This window comes from Calliphora vicina, chromosome 4, assembly GCF_958450345.1.
Source record: "Calliphora vicina chromosome 4, idCalVici1.1, whole genome shotgun sequence".
Classification (NCBI taxonomy): Eukaryota; Metazoa; Arthropoda; class Insecta; order Diptera; family Calliphoridae; genus Calliphora; species Calliphora vicina.
The window spans coordinates 76100925-76121522 of NC_088783.1; the positions used below are offsets into that span (position 1 = coordinate 76100925).

General features: G+C 31.6%; 1 protein-coding gene across 1 annotated transcript in view; it reads right to left on the reverse strand.

The window, feature by feature from the left end:
- Nucleotides 1-20598, reverse strand: part of dpr18 (defective proboscis extension response 18) — a 156412-nt gene that overhangs the window by 88011 nt on the left and 47803 nt on the right. The window lies entirely within an intron of this gene.

Sequence of the window (20598 nt, forward strand, 5' to 3'; positions counted from 1 at the left end):
TCGACTCCGCTATCTATAAGGATCCAGAATATATATACTTTATAGGGTCGGAAAATTATATTGTGGAAATTACAAACGGAATGACAAACTTATATATACCCTTCTCACGACGGTGAAGGGTATAAAAATGTTGGTGGAAAAAAACTTGTTGGAAAGGTCTTTGAATCTATCATTAGCTATAAATATTGTTTCTATTAATCAGTAATCCATATATAGATGAATATTCAAGGCAGTCGCTGGTTTTTATTTATTTCTTAGCCATTTGTGGGACGCTTTAATCGATTTTGATGGAAAAAGTGCAATATTTTTATAGTGGGGAGGGTATAATGCGTTTGTGCAGATGTTTGTAACGCCCAAAAATATTAGTCTAACACCACCTTAAAGTATACCCATCGATTTAGAATCACTTTATGAGTCGATTAAAGAGCACAGGTCGCAATTTTGAAGATATTTCGATCAAATTTAGTACAAGGACCAAGCCTATTGAAACTGGATGATATCGGTCCATTATTTTACCTAACCCCCATACAAATGTCCTTACAAAATTGGACTTTATCGGTCATAAATGTTTAATTTATATATGTATCTCCACAAATTCCGCTCCAAATAAGTTTTATATACACAAAATTCATGTCACCAAATTTTGTTACGATCGGTCCACAATTAGTCATAGCTCCCATATAGACCCGCTTCCGAAAATCACTTTAACGTGCATAAATCGCTTAAAAATGTTGGTATACACACACGACCTAATTCCATGGTGATCGGTCCATAATTGGTCATAGCTCCCATAAAAGGCCCACTTCCGAAAATCACTCAAAATATAAATTATTGAAATTCTAAAAGAAAAATGTTTTTGCTCTTTAACTTCGTGTAGGGTATTAAATGGTCGGGCTTGAACGACCATACTTTCCTACTTGTTTTTGAATATATTTTTGCAATAATTTTTAAGAACGGAGTTTTAAAGTGGCATATTTTTGAATATAATTGAGATATTGACTTGAAATTTTTTTTATAATACCAAAAATTAACTTGTCTAAAAAAATTGCTAATAATTTGCTTGTAATCCTATTAAAATTTTTATGCAAATTTTCGTTTTAGAATCTCAATAAATATATAATAAAATCTTTATTTATAACAAAACTCAATGAAATTTAAAGATACCTAACAGAAAAACAAACAAATTTTATAGGTTAAATCACATTTTCGCCCAAAAAACTACTATTTTTTTAATTTTTAAATTGAAAATCGTTTATTTTTTGATGCATAATTGATATTGCTCTGAAATCCTAAGATAAATTTGAGAAGATATGAATACAGTCCTTCTTCTGCTATTGAAATTTCTCTCCAATATCTTAAATATGATTTCCAGCGATTTTTAATCCACCACCAAAAAATATATGGGGTATATATTGGCCGTAGACCTACAAATGTACACAGAAAAAATAGATTCGTGTTCACAAACGAATTTGGCGCCAATCGAATGTTGTCGGTTGCAAGTACTATCACTTAACCCATTAACGCCGAATGGGTAGAAAAATACCCAAAAATAGAGCAATTTTAGAAAAATTCTAGTATATTCTAGGAGCGATATCAAGCTACAAGTACGATTTTGTGTAATGGGTATAAAAATACCCACTTCGACATATGTGGGTTCTAAAACATATGAAATAAGAATTTAATTTTTGAAGGAAAAATTTAGTTTTTTCTTTAGAAAATCATAATAAAACCATTTAAAGGTAAGGTGAAAAATTGACACAACCTAACTAAAATTTTTCGACCATGAAATAATGATGCCAAACCAGTTCTTTAATACTGATGGTGATTACCATAATTATATTATGTTGAAAAAAATGTTAGTTACGTGTTCATTGTGGCAGTCCAAAACTAGGAATCTAATCTACTTTCAGGTTACCAATAGCCACAGGTTTAGTAGGCTTGTCCTATGAGGAAGTCAATTGACTCATTGTAGACAGTAGCTACATTTTATCGGTTGCAAATGGACAATTTGCTATGCATTCCATTTATTATGACATGTTAAATAACTTCTTTCTGAAGTACAATACAAAAAACCAAGTTTCAAATGTCCCCATCTCTAGATTTCTTAGGACCTGTAAAGTGAGGACTGCCTCCGCCATGCAATACCTGGGAAGGTTTAAGTAACAACCGTCTCCACTCTGCATTGCATCGAGTACATTCTTGACGAATGACCCAATACATACAAGTTAGAGTCAACCAGGTGTTTAGACAGTAGTGAAAATTAGTGTAGTTTACGGGTGTATTGAGTTCTTGTCGAACTACTGGGTAGTGTTAGAGAGTTCCATTCCTCCTCAATTTGATCAATATTTCCATTAATTTCAACGTCAAGATATAACTTTAGATCTTATAAATAAACTCCATCTCAGACTTACCAGACTTTTCATTAGTTACTTGAATTTCATCTAAAAGTATCAACCTTATCTGATGGAAAATATGTGTGGTTTGCGTCGTTATTTTCCTCATATATTTATAATTCTAAGCCAGCAACTGTTAAAACTTTAAGATGTTGAAGAATTTTCGATAAATTTTAGAACTTTGTCAATTTTTACCTACTTATTATTGAATTTCTTTTACTGTATCAAAATATGTAACAATATTTTTTATCAAGCCAGACCTATGTAGATCTATTGATGGTAAATGGTTAACATAACACAACTAGTTAGATATGATGTTTCAACTTTTCACCATCTATATGATAGCTAGACAGGGGCGGATCCAGATCGACCATTTGGGGGGTGTTCTACGACCTACAGGATCCGCGCCTGTAGCTAGGTATTGACAAATATACAATGTAATCATCAAAACATCGAAAAAAATGCGTTAAGGGCTTCCTTTTTCTAAGTAACTAATTAAAAAAAACATACATTTTAGAACCCATATATGCCGAAGTGGGTAGAAAAATACCCATACCGTGGAGGCTCAGGTATGGCAGATAAAAAAAATTAAAAATATCCACAGCAATATAAATGCCATAAATACTATCTGTATAAAATTTCAGCAAAGTCGGACAACGGATTCGGGGGTCAGGCATTAATGGGTTAATTCGATCGCAATTACTGAATTACACACCGTTACAAAAGTATACATACGATCGACTTATTGGGCTTTTTTTAAACATCTATATTTCAAAATACAGTGCCTGACTCTTTCATTCACTCATTCACTGACTCATCAGTAATGGGAGGCATAAAAAGAAAAGCCAGAAATTACCTTTAATTTCATGTATAAGATGTTAGCATACGTTCTTTTGTTTAAAAGTTATGCTCGCTTTAATCCGTACCGATTTTAAGTGGCCACTTCCTTTAAACTGACTGCTAAAACTGGCTGATACCCAAAGAGTCTCATGTAAAACGAAATTCCAAATTTCTGATGGAAAGATAGCGAAATATTATATATACTTGTGCCGATTTTGATGAAACTTAAGACAAATATAACATGATGTCTATTATATATAATAACAGCACAAAAATTACAATTAACCCTTAATAGCACTTGGGGTTAAAAAGACACTCAACTTTTAAAATCACGAAAAACACATTCAATATGAATGTTGCTAACTTTAATGTTTTTCAGAGTTAAATAAACTCAATCCTTTAAGTTAGTTTTTAAATTTAACAAATCGAAAGTACACTAAGGGTTAAAATCAATTTTATTATTCAAAAATCCTTAATAAAATATTAATTACGTTATTAAAGCAAAAATCAGGTATAAATACAATAGTTTGCCATTTGAAAAATGTGTGGTCAAAATTGAACAAAATTGTGAAAATTTTTCAAAATGGCTTCGTAATACTAGTTTCTAATATACAACATAATATTTTAAAGTTTTTTTCCCATAAAAATCAAATTTTCATCAGCACTATGGAAATTGACTATCTGTTAATGGTTTTAAAAGTTTGGGGTAACCTTAACCTTAACCCCAAGTGCTATTATGGGTTAGTTTTAAGTTTTCTGCTGTTTTTGTAAACACTAGACTTTGTGTTATATTTTTCTTAGGTTTCATCAAAAGCGGCCCAAAAATATATAACATTTCGCTATCTTTCCATGAGAAATTTGAAATATTGAAAAATTTAGCATTTGACCTACATGATTTAAGGGTTAAAGTTTTCCGATTTTAGTAAAACTTTCCGACTATATTTTAAATTTCCCGGGCTATATTATTCTGAATAGCTTACTGTCTTACTGTGTAACAAAATTTTTAAAAATTTGAAATTGGAGTTTTGAAACTGCCGTTAAAAAAATTAAAATTTTTGGTTATACCTGCGAATAGGTTAACGGTATCCTACGAACACAAAAACTCATATACAAGTAAATATTGTAAAAATAAGCTTCCATTTTAATATTTCTCAAAATATGTTAATTTTGTTCCTACATTTCATGTTCTACTGGCCTGGGACACATTAATGATTTTTTAATAACTTTAACATTTTTTAACTAATTTATTTGTTTTATATCTTATTAGAAGGACAATTATGTTCATATTTCGATTCATTTAAATTAAATTGCAAAAGTAATTACTTAATGGCAACATTTTTACAAAAACGGAAAAAAATGCATTTTTCCCCTTGTAAATGCACCTCAAAATTAAATCGCTAAGTCGGCACGGGTTGCCCTTCTTAGAACAAGCTAAAATTTTTTTTGGTGGTATTTTAGATCATAACGAAAGTTTTTAGCGGGTACCGTCTTAACATTTCAAAAAAATTTATTCTAAGGGACACTCTAATGTACATCGCTCAACATACTATGGAACTCCACACAAAATATATTGTTCTTCTATTAAAAGTGTGGATTTTCAACACTTAAGTGCCAAATTTAGTGTTTTCTAGCTACAACAATTTTAAACTTTATGTTCAGTCTAACCTTGATTGTGTATATTGTTCATTTTCTGAAAGCGAGTAATAAAAACAATCGAAATTGAGTTGGTATTTTATATACATGTTTACGTATAGTATAAAAAGTTATTCTTTTAGATGTTATACTCTTAAAATATATATAGAATTTATATTGCTGATTTAGTTTGTAAAATTTGTTATATTTATGAGTTAAATTTTCGAATTCTGTTAACATTAGTAGAACACGCCAGACATGGTTGCCAAGACGCAAACTTTTTATTAAAGTTTTGATATTATAAAGGGTCTTCCAACAGAGACTTCGGAATTTGGAAGTTGACATTGACCATATTGTTGAAGCTACATCTATAGAATTGACTGCCATTTGTTCAGTTTGTATATCTGGAGGCGTCACACAGTGCTTTGTTCAATGGACAAAATTCAAAAACAAGATCATGTCATTGATGTTAATGAAATTTACATTTTTGAAATAATGGACCGATTTCAGCCAGTTTCAATAGGCTTGGTCGCTGGGCCGAAAAAATAACATATACCAAATTTGATCGAAATATCTTCAAAATTGCGACCTGTACTCTGCGCACAAGGTTTACATGGACAGCCAGCCAGCCAACCAGACGGACGGACATCGTTTAATCGACTCAGAAAGTGATTCTAAGTCGATCGGTATACTTTAATGTGGGTGTTAGACCAATAATTTTGGGCGTTACAAACATCTGCACAAACGCAAAATACCCTCCCCAAGGACCATGCCTATTGAACTGGCTGAAATCGGACCATTATTTCACCTAGCCCCCAAGTCCTTCCTAAATTAGACGTTATCGGTCATAAATTTTAATTTATAAATGTATCTCCACAAATTGCGCTCCAAATAAGTTTTATATATACAAAATTCATGTCACCAAATTTTGTTACGATCGGTCCATAATTAGTCATAGCTCTCATATAGACCCGCTTCCGAAAATCACTTTAACCTGCATAAATCGCTTAAACATTTTCGTATATACACAAAATTCAACATAGTAAACTTTCATATAGACACAAATCACAAATTACATATAAGGTCCACTTCCGAAAATCACTCAAAAATATAAATTATTGAAATTTTAAAAGAAAAATGTGTTTGCTCTTTTACTTAGTGTAGGGTATTATATGGTACAAAAAATGGCTATTGTACAATTGCCCAAAGGTCATAAAACGCCTGTCCAAAGCACTGAAAGAATGCAAAATCGATTGTGCTCCAATAAAGAACAACTAGAAGATGCATTACAGGAAGAATGGAGTAAAATAAGTCCAGAGGTTTGCAAAAAATTAGTTGACTCCATTCCAAAAAGACTTTAAGCTGTAGAAAATCGAAAAGGATACGCAACAAAATATTGATTATTCTATGATAAATTGTGTTTTTGAGTTTGCCCGACTTTCGATGTGAGCATAGATCAGCGAGCTGCAGTGAGCTCTCGAATGAGCTCTCTTGTTTTTGTTTTCACATGTACGCAAGCACACACATTGTATAAAAACAGTCACTCTCGCATGAGCATTGATAGAAGCAGGTTGTGTTACGCTCGTATGCTTGTTTATTTCAGGTATTTGTTTTTGTTTTTGCCGGAGAATAATACTCAACTCATACAACTACAATATCTAAAAACTGTAGTGGTGTGAGTTTGCATTTCGCTGGCATAGATATAGGTGTTGTTAATATTTTTTGTTTTTGGTTTCTTTTTAATAAAGCTGAAATAATTAATTTCTGTTTTTTAATGTTCCTTAATAAATGTATTAAAATTTTTTTGGAATCACCTAAGCGGTTTTTTTATTTCAGGCGTTGAAGATTTTGTAATGACTTGCCCGACTTTCGAGGTGAGCCACTGTAAAAAATAGGGTTTTATAGAAAAAAATTAAAATAACTTTTGTTGATTTTTATAAACCAAACGTTTTTATAAAAACTTACACAAGCGGCGTTTGCTGCAGGGTACGGAATATGCAACACATTTAATCTGTTGATAATGCCTTTGTGGCATGCAATTACCGTCCATGCGCGGAATAGAGTCGTACCTTATAAGAGTTGTCTCCGTTTTTCCAACAGCAGAACATGGCGGATCTAGAACGGACGCTCGATAAAATCCAGTACTTCGGGATGTAATCCGCTCCCTGCCTATGGAATGAATGGCAATACGTTAATGTGTCTCCTAACGGTGGCCTCCGGAAAAATGTCCGGTTGTATTTTTGCCATCAACAACAAGGGGCTCTGTTGTATGATGTTCTGTATTTTCCCCATTAGTTATAATTCTTTACAGATGGGAGACAAATTAAACAAAAAATATTATGAATTTGAATTGCTATGGACCTTAGTGAACCTGTAGTAGGATCTCAAGATCCTAAATTGCTTTTAGAAGAAATGGATGATACCTTGGTTTTGGGGGCTGAGGAAGATGATTTGATGGATCCAACGCCTAACACGCAACCCTCTACGGCATAGCCATCGAGGAGGCAAGAATAATGTGCTTAAAGCCGATGAAAGGAGTTCGGAGCGAACTGCGTGACCTTAAAATGCCAAGGAAGAGAGGTAGGTCAGAGGGTGTTTCAAAATCTTTGAAAACGGTTTTAGTATGTCTTCACATTGTCTTCACCAACCCCCATTAGGTTGCTTTTCAAGTTCTTACAAAAATTGTTATTTTGTAGCAGTGTGTAACTATTCCATTTATTATTTTATTGACTTAAGTCCTCAGTGAACTCAGAGGAAGTTGTCGTTATTATTATAAACACTAAGGTGGACATCATATGATGTGCTAAATCTGCTAAAATCAACTAAATTCAATGCAATATTAAATAACTACACTCAACTATAGTAAATAACAAAAAAAATAATAATAATAATAAGTTTATTTATGACATGAAAATCCTTCTTCCAACATGTCACATCTTACAATTTCATACGGTAGGTTATTAAGTTTTTAAATGTTCTTGGCAAAATATTTTGTGTGGGTTTAAGACTGTGTTTATTTCGTTTGACGTTTTGTGTTGGCTGGCTGTTTGGTCGGCTGAATATAGCAAAGAAGCGACAAAACAAATTGATATTTATGGCAGTTTATCTGGTTGTTTTTTAATGTTGAGTTTTGACATACACTCTGTCTTATACTACACGACAAAATCCTTGTCATAAAAAGGTCTTTGTCTTTATTACCAAGAAGGTTATAAAGCTCAGCCAAAAATGGATGACAAAAAGTAGAAAAATAAAAAAAGCGAAAATCTACTGACACTTGCACAAAGAGCAGCCATGAAGATACACAAAGATTTTCCTACATTTTGTTATATTTTCTTACAAAAAAAATATATGAAAAATTAAGACATCTACGTGTATGCTTATGTACAAGTTTGTTTGTACGAATGTATGTCAAAGTTGCAAAAAGATAACGGACAACAATTTTGTCAAGAAATATTTTTGTTGTTGCTGCTAAATATACTTACACACATCCAAATATACACTTACAACTTAAACACTTACATCCAAACACCCATGTTTATAGTGCCTTAAATAGACTTAAATATTTTAAGGTGTATTTTGTGGCAGAGTTTGTTGTAAGAAAATAGCTGTTGGCCATTCTAAAGTACATATGACAAACATGGTGCCACTTCTTGCAACAAACATTAACAACAACAATAGCAACAGCAACAGCACCATCATCAGATATTTTTAGTGTAGCACGCCTCATTGCCAATGTTAAAGGAGAACATGAAATAGAGGAGAAAAACTACAACAAGAAATTTTACGTTTAATGAGCCAACCTTACTAAATATTTGAACAGGTTTTTAAAAGAACACGTTCATGCTGAACCATTACATTACACAGTACAACACATGATTTTGGGACTCAATTCTAACAATTGCAAGTGAAAGTAGCCCCAAAAATAAGAACTTATGCATCATTAGTTTTGTCAATTTGGCTGCCGTAATAATTTAATGGCCATACGAATTTTTTTTCCTCAAGGTGGATTTTTATCACTTTTTCTATATTTTAGCACGGTTATATCTCGTATACCGTACGGAATATCTCTTTTGTGGCTGAAGAAAAGTTGTAGATATTGAATAGTAGAAGAAAAGTACGGAACATACATACCCGAAAAAGTTGCATCCAGTGCCTTAAAAATCGCAGAAATGCCCATATTTTAAAATTTTTTACCAATTTTTCACCTTTTTTGCTCAATAACTGGATTATGAATCCAATTATGGACCGAACACCATGAAATTAGGTCGTGTGATTTGTGTTTATATGAAAGTTATTTATCATGAATTTTGCTTCTATACCATCATTTTTAACAAATTTCACTTTAACTTTCTTTAAAGTGATTTTCAGATGCGGGTCTTATATGGGAGCTATGAATAATTATGGACCGATCATAATAAAATTTTGTGACATGAATTTTGTATATATAAAACTTATTTGGAGCGAAATTTGTGTAGATACATATATAAATTAAACATTTATGGCGATAAAGTCCAATTTCGGAAGGACATTTGTATGGGGGCTAGGTGAAATAATGAACCGATTTCAGCCAATTTCAACAGGCTACGTCCTTGTGCCGAGCAAATTATATGTACCAAATTTTTTTATGATCGGTCCATAATTATTCATAGCTCCCATATAAGACCCGCTTCCGAAAATCACTTTAAAGTGAATAAATCTGTGAAAAATGATGGTATAGAAGCAAAATTCATGATAAATAACTTTCATATAAACACAAATCACACGACCTAATTTCATGGTGTTCGGTCCATAATTGGATTTATAATCCAGTTATTGAGCAAAAAAGGTGAAAAATTTGTAAAAAATTTCAAAATATGGGCATTTTTGAGATTTTTAAGGCACTGGATGCAACTTTTTCGGGTAGGTATGTTCCGTACTTTTCTTCTACTATTCAATATCTACAACTTTTCTTCAGCCACAAAAGAGATATTCCGTACGGTATACGAGATATAACCGTGCTAAAATATAGAAAAAGTGATAAAAATCCACCTTGAGGAAAAAAAATTCGTATGGCCATTAAATTATTACGGCAGCCAAATTGACAAAACTAAAGATGCATAAGTTCTTATTTTTGGGGCTACTTTCACGTGCAATTGTCAGAATTGAGTCCCAAAGCAATGGACTGAAAAATGTTGTACTGTGTTATACTTTTTACTCTCATGAAAAGCATCCGCTACTTCTGATAAATTTTAAGACAGTACAGACAATGAAAGTGGATTATACGAAGATAAAACTCGCATAGATGATGTTGTATAAATTCTCCTTCAAGTATTTACATACATACTATATGTATACAATCAAATGGACAATTTAGTTTATCCATTTTTTTTAGAAAATCCATTTTTATACCCAACACCGCTCCGTTTATACCATATCAAAATATTGAACCATATAGGATAATATTTTTAAACAAGTAAGAAAGTATGGTCGTTCTTGACCAACCATACTGCGGGTATAATGCCCACCTTAAAGTATACTGATCGACTTAGAATCACTTTCTGAGTCGATTAAACGAAATCCGTCCGTCTGGCTGGCTGGTCGGCTGACTGTCCATGTAAACCTTTTGCGCAGAGTACAGGTCGCAATTTATAAGATATTTCAATAAAATTTGGTGCATATTATTTTTTCGACCCAAGGACAAAGCCTGTTGAAACTGGCTGAAATCCGTCCATTATTTCACCTAGCCCCCATACAAATGTCCTTCCGAAATTGGACTTTATCGGTCATAAATGTTTAATTTATATATGTATCTCCACAAATTTGGCTCCAAATAAGTTTTACATATACAAAGTTCATGTCACCAAATTTTGTTACGATCGGTCCATAATTAGTCATAGCTCCCATATAGACCCGCTTCCGAAAATCACTTTAACGTTCATAAATCACTTAAAAATGTTGGTATACACACAAAATTCAACATAGTTAACTTTAATATAGGCCTAAATCACACGACCTAATTTCATGGTGATCGGTCCATAATTGGTCATAGCTTCCATATAAGGCCCACTTCCGAAAATCACTCAAAAATATAAATTATTGAAATTTTAAAATAAAATGTTTTTGCTATTTACTTAGTGTAGGGTATTATATGGTCGGGCTTGACCGACCATACTTTCTTACTTGTTTTTTATAGCATTTAGTAAGAAAAAACGGATTTTTTTATTTTTTGTATCAGCTTTACTTATAAAAAAGTTGTATGTAGATAAAAACAAGTAAGGAAGTATGTTCGGTAAAGCTCGACCATATAATACCCTACAATATATTATTTTCGTGAATGATTTTCGGAAGAGGGCATTATATGGGAGCTATGACTAATTATGGACCGATCGCCATGAAATTAGGTCGTGTGATTTATGTCTATATGAAAGTTATTTGTGTTGAATTTTGTGTTTATACCAACATTTTTAAGAGATTTATGGTAGTTAAAGTGATTTTTGGAAACGGACATTATATGGGAGCAATGATCATCATATATGGACCGATCATCATAAAATTAGGTGACATTAATACAGTTTATATAAAACTTATTAAGAGCAAAATTTGTGTTTATACCTACATATATAAATTAACCATTTACGATCGATAAAGTTAATTTCGGGAGAAAATTTGTATAGGTGCTAGGTGAAATAATGGACCGATTTCAGTCACTTTCAATAGACTTCATCCTCGGGCCAAAAAAAATGTACGTACCAAATTTTATCGCAATATCTTCAAAATTGCGACTTGTACTTTGCGCCAGTCATATGAACAGGTAAAATAAAAATAGAAAAAAATGTTGGGGTTAATTTCATTCAAATGAAAAAAGTGTTCAACAAACTGGTCAAAACAGGTCAGCAAGTATAAATGGGCTTAAAGAGGACACTTTGGCCTTTCTCCTGGTGGAAAAATTTGTATAACCCCGTTTGACCCTAAGCACTTTTATTCCAATGAAATTCAAATTTGACTAAATTATAGTATCTGTGAAAAAATTTAATAACACAGCAGGTGTAAACGGTATAGTAACAAATCATACCAATTCTTAAAGCCTATTATTATCTTACCAACATAACAAAAAAAAGTCATCCAATTATCGATAACAGTTTGCGAGTAATGATAATTTACTTCTGATCAAATTTTCAAAAATCACATTTTTTATAAAATTACATAAAATATTTGACTTTAACAGCATGCCACGCACACAATTGACAATATTTTTATCATTTTTTTTGGAGTTAACATTTTTGAAATCGGAGTTAACAAAAAGTTGGACTTTTGGCCGAAGAAATTGAGATATGAGCCACAGTGCGACGGATAAATGAGTTTGAGTCGATGGTTTAACGATATTCCAAATACTAAGATCATGAGCTGCAAATTCTATAAATAAAAGTGAAGCTATATGAAGATCGATCCTACTTCATCCAATCCAATCTTTATAGAATAGTCTACATACAACTGCATGACTATGAGCTACAAATATTGCTTTCATCTGCAGAGGTTATTAACAGTTTTAAGTTTCATGTAGAAGATCATTCAGAAGGATCATGTTAATAATTTACCACAAACAGATTAGGAATAATCATGATTAACTAAGTGGTATCTACCATGATTTCTTCATTATTCTAATAAGAGTTCTGTATTCAAAGATTCTATTCCTAAACGGATCTGTTTGCAGCAGATTGTAAAGTCAGCAGCAGTTGGGCAAACTTAAAAGACTTCATGACCGGAATTTTTTGTTGGTTTTTCGGTTCATTTTTTCAGTATTTTTTTTTTTTTTTTGCTATACAATAGTTTGTGTATAAGTAAGGGACTGTTGTGTTCATATGATGGAATGATAGCAAGAATGTTCACACATACTATAGAATACAAACATACAAGCATACACACAACCACAAATACTTGTACACATTGAATTAAAAACGTGTAGGATATTTTTTTTTTTCCTATTTTCATATAGTACCACAACCAGTGGCAGCAGTACGTACCATCATCATCTTCATCATCAGTCTGCATTAGACCTAAAGTATTTGGACATTGTTAGATGCTATAACTAAGAAATAACTCAAGACTACGAAACAACAACAGTAGAACAAATATAAAAACAACAATTAGAAGCTGAAATAAATAGTAAGTTCATGTACATTCAAGTATGTTGCAAGATGAAAAAACGCACTTACACTCGCACACATTCTCTCATACCATTCACGAAATTGCTTGAAAACCTAATGATAAAAATGACTCTAGTAAAGCAGGTCAGCCATGAGTGGCATAAGGACAAGTGCTTGTACAGTGAGTCAACAGGGAATCAGTTTTAAAAAGCATTTTTTATTATTTAGTTTTTTATTTTTGTTTCAGCTTATTTAAGAATTTTGCAGTGAAGCCCCAGCAAAGAAAAACAAAAATTCTTTGTAAACTTGTTGTGTTTTTTTGTTGTTTGTTTTTTAAATACATATTAATTTGAAGAGAAAATTTTAGTTTGATGAAGTACAATTAATAAAATATGCTATAAGAGTTTCTAGTACATAGTTCTTGAGTCCTATTTAAAACAAGAGAAGTTGTGTGTATGTATTTTGCTAAATAAAAAGAAGATTACAATGAAAAATTTATGTTTTTCTATAACATACATTTTTCTTGCTACAATAAATATTAGATGAAAAGGACATGAATAGTTCTAAACGATATAGGCAATATGTTACATTTATTAGACACATTTTCGTAAACGACAATTTACTCAAATAAGTAGCAATTTGTGGCATAAAACATGATTACAGGGTAACTATTTATAGTATGGATCTGGTTGTTAGGTGAACATTTGTATTTTATTTGTAAATGTTAATACTTTTTTTCACAACTTTATAAGGAAAGTTTGCTCATTTCAGCTCAATATGTTCCCTACAATGACTTGGAAGTTGTATCTGTTTTCTGCCCTGAAAAAGTAAATTCCTAGTACATATCCATGAGATGATCTATAAAGTATTACGATATGGTTTATCAAAACAAGTGCCCAATTATAATTTGAATAAAGCACCATTTTTTGATTATATGGCACATTGATGTAGTTAGTTTAATTATGATATCCTTTGCACAAGACAGAACTTTGTCACTGTCACTCAAAATAATTTTTGATAACAGATAGAGTAAGTTCGGGTAATATGGTATAGGTGGGTAATGTGGTGTGGCTACTTTTCTCTAAAACTAAGAGCATAGGAGTAACGGTACCAAGCTTAAAAGTTTTATGATCTCAGAAAATTAACATTGTGTGAGTGTACTTTAATTTTATAGGTCATGGAAATAGTCAGTTGTAAAAAATCAGCATTATCTTGTGGTAGACTTTTTTGTGATCTGTTAAAAATTAATTTTTTTCGAAAATCATGAGTTTTAATCTTCATTAATTTAATTTTAAAGTCAAATGGGAATATTTTGCTATTGAAGAACATATGTAACTATATAGCATATTTAGTGTAAATGTTTAATTTTATAATAATTTCAATAAACCACGTGGTCGGCTAATGTGGTATAGCTAAATAATTTCAAACAAATAATATGCCAAAGAAGTGTGAAGTAAGAAAATGGGCAGCGGAAGATTTGAGGAAAGCTACCTGAGCTATTAGAAACAGCAAATGGACATTTAATATGTGGTAGGTCCTCCTTTCTGAGCAATTGCAGCATTTTAATGGCTTTGCATGGATGGACCAGCTTTGTTGTTGTCAGGGAATCTATTTTATACCACTCTTCCATTATAACGGCTTTTAGCTGAACATTATAAATTAGACATTCCTTTACTAATCTAGAGGTGTGTTTGGGATCGTTGTCTTGTTGGAAACGTCCCAAGCCTAATTTTTCAGAACTTTATTTTAAGTTTTGTTTTTATATATTAAGGTATGCATATTTATCCATCGTGTTTTCAACAAAAATAAGATTTCCCACCCCAGATGAAGCTATGCAACCCCAAACAATAACGTTACCTCCTCCATGCTTTACGGTTAGAGTCAAATGCTGCAGATTCATTTCAGTATTTGGCTTTCTCCATAACATTTCTCTTCCATCAGAACCAAAAACATTCAATTTACTTTCATCGCTAAAAATAACTCGATCCCAAAATAAAAAATCTTTATCAATATGGTCGATAGCGTAATCCAATCTCTTTTTCATGTTCACTTTTCGAACAAGGGGCATCTTACGGCTTACTCGACCATTTAGTTTAAGAGCGTTTCATACAGTTTGGGGGTTTACCGTTAACTCATCACTAGTTTTCAAGTTTCCCGCAATTACACATGCGTTCATTTTTGGATTACCTTCTAAAAATCGTACAATTCTTCTCTCTAAGTGGTGGTCTATTTTTCTTGGATGGTCAGTTCTTTGTTTATTTGCCATTGTTCCGGTTTTTTTGAACTGTTGAATAACATACTGAATGGAAGAGCGTGGTCTTTTTACAATATCCTTGATTTCGGTTAGATTTTTTCCTTCATTTTGCAAGTTAATAATAATTTTCATTCTATCCATTAAAATTTGTTTATTTTTGGATTTCCTGACAACAACAAAGCTGGTCCATTCCATGCACAGCCATTAAAAAATTGCTCAGAAAGGAGGGCCTACCACATATTAAATGCAATTAAGTTTAATAATGGGATTCCTTGCCTTAAAATAGTTAACTGTAGGGAGACTTTTTGGTAATACTTTTCGTACAATTATTGCATTTATGTAAATTTTTATGTTTTTAATGAAAATGTTTGTAGTTTTTTTATGTTGATTTCTAGTTTATAAGATTTTTTATAAAATTAATTAAAAAAGGTTTAAATATGTATTGAAAAGTGACCATAAATTGCTAGTTTATGTTATGAGTATGTCTGTAGGAAACTTAAGTGATTTAGTGTATAATATATTGCATGATGAATTGAACGTGAAATATATTAAATTATTAAAACAGTTGTTCTTTCCTGAGAATTTATGAATTTATGTTAGTTTTATGATGTCTACCAAAATATCTTGTGATAACCGTTTGTGGGCTGGACCATTTTTGAAACGTCTAGCTCATAAATAATATTATTTTCGCCCAAAACCACACATACAATATCGCGTATCATTTGAAATGGCTCCTCCAGCCGCATATAACTCTAGATGTCATACAAAAGCTTATCATATTGAGATATTCCATAATTTATACGATTTTTCAAGGATTTGTTATTAAAATGTTTGTTATTTTAGAAGAAAATTTAAATATTTTATTTTCAATAAAACAAAAGAGATAGAATGATTATTTTTACACTCAGTTACGGCTCTAGTTTTACCCTATGATATAAATTATCACTTATGATATCGTATCCGTGTCATAAACGATAGTATTTACGGACTAAAGCATTGGTAGGCGTTCATATTGTTTAGATTACGAACATTTTCGTGAATTTACACGTAAACAACCCGAAAGTAAGCAAAACACACAGCAAGAGCGTAAAAATACAAATAACTCATTTAGTTGCAAACAATTGAGCGTAATAATACAAATATTTCATTCTGTTTCTTGATGTTGTTGCGGATTTTTTATTTTTAACCCATACATGCACACAAACTACAATTTCTCTTTTTGCGCTTCCCTGGACTAAAGTGTACATTTCCTTATAATAACGTTTTTATTGGAAGTAATTATAGCGAAAACGATATCATAATTTCCTGGCCATGCAACAGATTTCATTCTGAATGCTATTTAATACTATAACTTATATTTTTTGTCTGTTATACTACATATTTCGCTAAAAATCTTATATTTGATCCTATTCAGATCACATGTGCATATTTTGTTGCAAATGTTTGAATTTTTCAAATATTGCAGTTTTTGTATGTTGTTTAAAAATGTTTAATTTATAAGGTGTATGAAATGCGGTATTTTGTTTTTGAAACATTTGTACAATATAAATTTATTTAAAGTATTGGTCATTCTTAGTTATGAACTTTTCACATCATTCTGGCATAGGTTCGAGCAAAAAAACTCTTCATATTTTGAGGCTAAGAACGAATCAAGGCAATTTCATATACTCTGTTATAAGGTGAAGCGTATCCAAGAAAGAGCGTTCTGCATCTTTCTAAACAAATAGTATTTGACTGGGGAAGATTTGAACTATAAAGCGGATGAAGAAAAACTTCAAAAACACTTCATTCTAAATAGTATTGTTGTTATGATGCAATATTACGTTTTCTATCTGGCCCCATATTCTGGACGTTTTTCGGTAAATGGTGGCATTAAACTAATCATTTCAGTTTGGTACAGCATCCCTGTGAATAGGTAGGACCCTTTTTCTTCCACCAAATACCGAGAATTACCTTAAGTCCATGGATATTTGGCTTTGGAGTCGATTCGATCTTCACATACGATCTCTTATGCTTCGGCTTATTGTATTGGATCCATTTTTTATTACAAGTAATGAGTCGTAATGATTTCTTTCATGCTAAATCATCTTTCAAGGTATCTCTGTTGTATTTCGTTATGTACCCAATTGCCCGGTTTCAGATGAATCCTGATGTTCGCATACTTTTGAAATTGCTTGAGTAGAGTTAAATGATTTTGAAAACTCCGGTTGAGTTTTACAACAATCTTCATGGAGCTATGCCTCCAGTTCTAGGTCAACAAAATATTTTCGCTGGCCTGGGTGATCTTGGTATTCCGTGTTAAAATAAATATTTCTCGGATATTGGAATTGATGAAACACATTCACCATAAGCATTGTTGAGTAATCGGTGTGCTTCAGCGGCCCTTTTTTCAAATTAAAGAAGTAAAGCAAATTGTCCTGTTTTTGGATGAATCCCAATGTTCGCAAACTTTTGAAATTACTGCTTGAGTAGCTCTCAATTATTTAACAAACTCATGGAGTAATGAAAAATTCTTGGCTGGCCTGTTCTATCTTTGTCTTTCGTATCAAAATCACCACTTCTGAACCGCACAAACCATTTCTCAGACGTTGGAACCGATAAAACATATTCACCCTTTGGTGAGCAATTGGTGTGCTTCAGCTCTTTTTTCAAATTAAACTTTCCACATCCAATTTTCCATTGTACCATTGGAATTGAGGGACGCTGTGGTTTTCGACAATTAGATTTGTTGGCGTACCCATTTATCAAAAAATGGACCTCATCGACAAATGGCCGAAGAGCTCTGAACTTTGCAGGAACAGAGCAGCCACTTTGATAAAAAAAATTTTCATTTGCACGTGTTGTTAAACGCTGCATCCGTCCATGGTGATTTGGCAAAACAAACTAAACACGTGACAGCTAATTCGACAGATGTAGCTTCAACAATATGGCCGCTATCCAAATTCGGAAGTTCCATTGGCGCCTTTACAATGAATATATTGAAGTCTGGAACTAATAAAGTTTTGGCGTTACTTAATAGTTATACCACATATATTTTTCTGATTTCGTTAAATTAAAAAAATATTTTCAATCCGTACCCAATAATGTTATGACACCAGATTTTAAATCAATAATGTCTGCATAAAGTTGTTACTCTCGGAAATAGTTCTATAGAAGTGAGAAATAACTAACAATCCTTCTTAAGAGCGCTTCTAGAACTAGTTCTTCCATCAATGTTTTTTATTCGATAAAAATCTGATGAAATGTTGATCAATATTTGGAAAAAGATTCGATATACTTTTTTTCAGTAAACAATATTGTTGATTTAAATACCTAATGCATTTAAATTAATTGATCCATCAAAATACTTCCATTTATATTATTCATCGTTTTTAGGAACAATATTTTATATTGATTTTCTTTTTAATTTAATTTTATCATTTCAAAAACAAATTCTTTCAGAATTAGTTTGTTTTTATAGAAATAGAATAGTGCTAAACCATTTCCAATTGTATTTCAGAAATTTCTAATTTTATTTCTGAAAATTTCAATTGAATTTCAGAAATTTTCAATTATATTTCAGAATTTTCTAATTGAATTTCAGAAATTTTCAATTATATTTCAGAAGTTTGTATTGCATAAATTTCCAATTGTACTACAGAAAATTCTGATAGAAATACCAATAGAAATTTCTGAAAATTAATTGAAAAATTCTAAAATACAATTAGAAACTTTTTAAGAATAAATTAAAAATTCTGAAATACAAATAGAAATTTCTTAAATAAAAATGGAAATATCTGAAATATTGAATATTCTGAAATTCATATTAAACTCTATCGAATTTCTTAAAAAATCAGAATATTGTTTGTCAGAACGGGATCTAGAAGTAGAAGCGATATTACTAGTTCTAGGGTCGTTACAAACAATAACAAGAAGGAAAGGCTCTAACTTGTTCTACAACAACAACTTTTCTCTCTTCTCACATACAATTACTGTGTGAATTCGACACACTTGTGAGAGAATAAAAGTACAAAACTTTTTTGTTGAAAATTGCTATAATACGGTAATTCTAACACATTTTTTCACAAACAAATTTGTATATTTATTTTGGAATAAAAAGCTGAAAACTATCATTACAGATCAAGTATATACGAAATAATTTGAGAATTGTTCGAGTTTTGAAATTTAGTTGTAATCTTAATTTTTAAGGTGGCTTTTTTACAACTATATGTGTCTGAAAAATATGATGAATCAGGTTTGATCACCAATACATATAAACAAAATTTTACTAATACATTCTTATAGTTAGGGCTTTTCTGAAAGTAGAGTCAGTTATTTTTGAAGCGTTTCACTTGTTATTCTTTGAGATGTTATCATAGAATCTGAAGTGGTTCAAGTAATAGTCGTTCCAGGACTTGTGATTTTGAAACAAGTTTTAAAAATGTTCCTGGTTTGTCATACGGATTAATTTTAAATAATTTTAAGTGCTTAAAATCTAAGAAATTCTGAAAACTTAAAAATTTTACACACTGTGCTTTATCTAACAAGATTTACAGTTGTTGTACATAAATAGCAGCACTATCGTTAGCAGCTGGGACCAACATAGTGACAACGGCAGTTTATTACACTCTGCAATACACACTGTCATTTGCAATTATAAGTAGTATTGCATTCGCCTTTTTCTCCGTTCATTTTTCTTACATTGCCGGCTGATTTTAATGGTTTGTCTTGCAATGCTGCGAAAGCAGTGGTACCAACGCTGCCACAGTTTGACTGGGAGGGTGCTTGTCATTTTTTAAAATAAATATATGTGTTTTTTTGAATTTTTTTCCTCTTCGCTGAAAATCATATCCTTTAAGCACAGCTAAGCTTTTAGTCAAATTGAAGTTTGCCTTCGGGTGGTTTAAATACTTTTATATGCAGATGTATGTGAATATACTTTTACTTCTGTAAGTAAGTGAGTGAGAGTGCTGGGGTGCTACATTAATGGATTTTTAAAAATCTTTCGTCTGTATTTGGGGTGGAGTATAATACGTAATTCCACAATTTTAACTTGACTTTTTGGCAAACATTGTATTATTTATGAATTTTAATATAATGACACTATAATTTTACTTTTTATTTGCTGTTTTTTATCTTTTCTTGTCTTACCTTTTGACTTCCTATTTCTTTGCAATACTTAAAGATTTTTCTACAGAACTGTTTCTGTTCTGCATTAATTTTGTTGTTTTTGCTCTTGTTGTTGCTGCTGTTACTTACAATTCAAATAAAACAGAATGAAAAATGGCATGGCATTGCATGGCAGGAAAGGGAAACTTACAAATACACAAACACAAACACACACACACATTCACACACATATACATACATACATTGT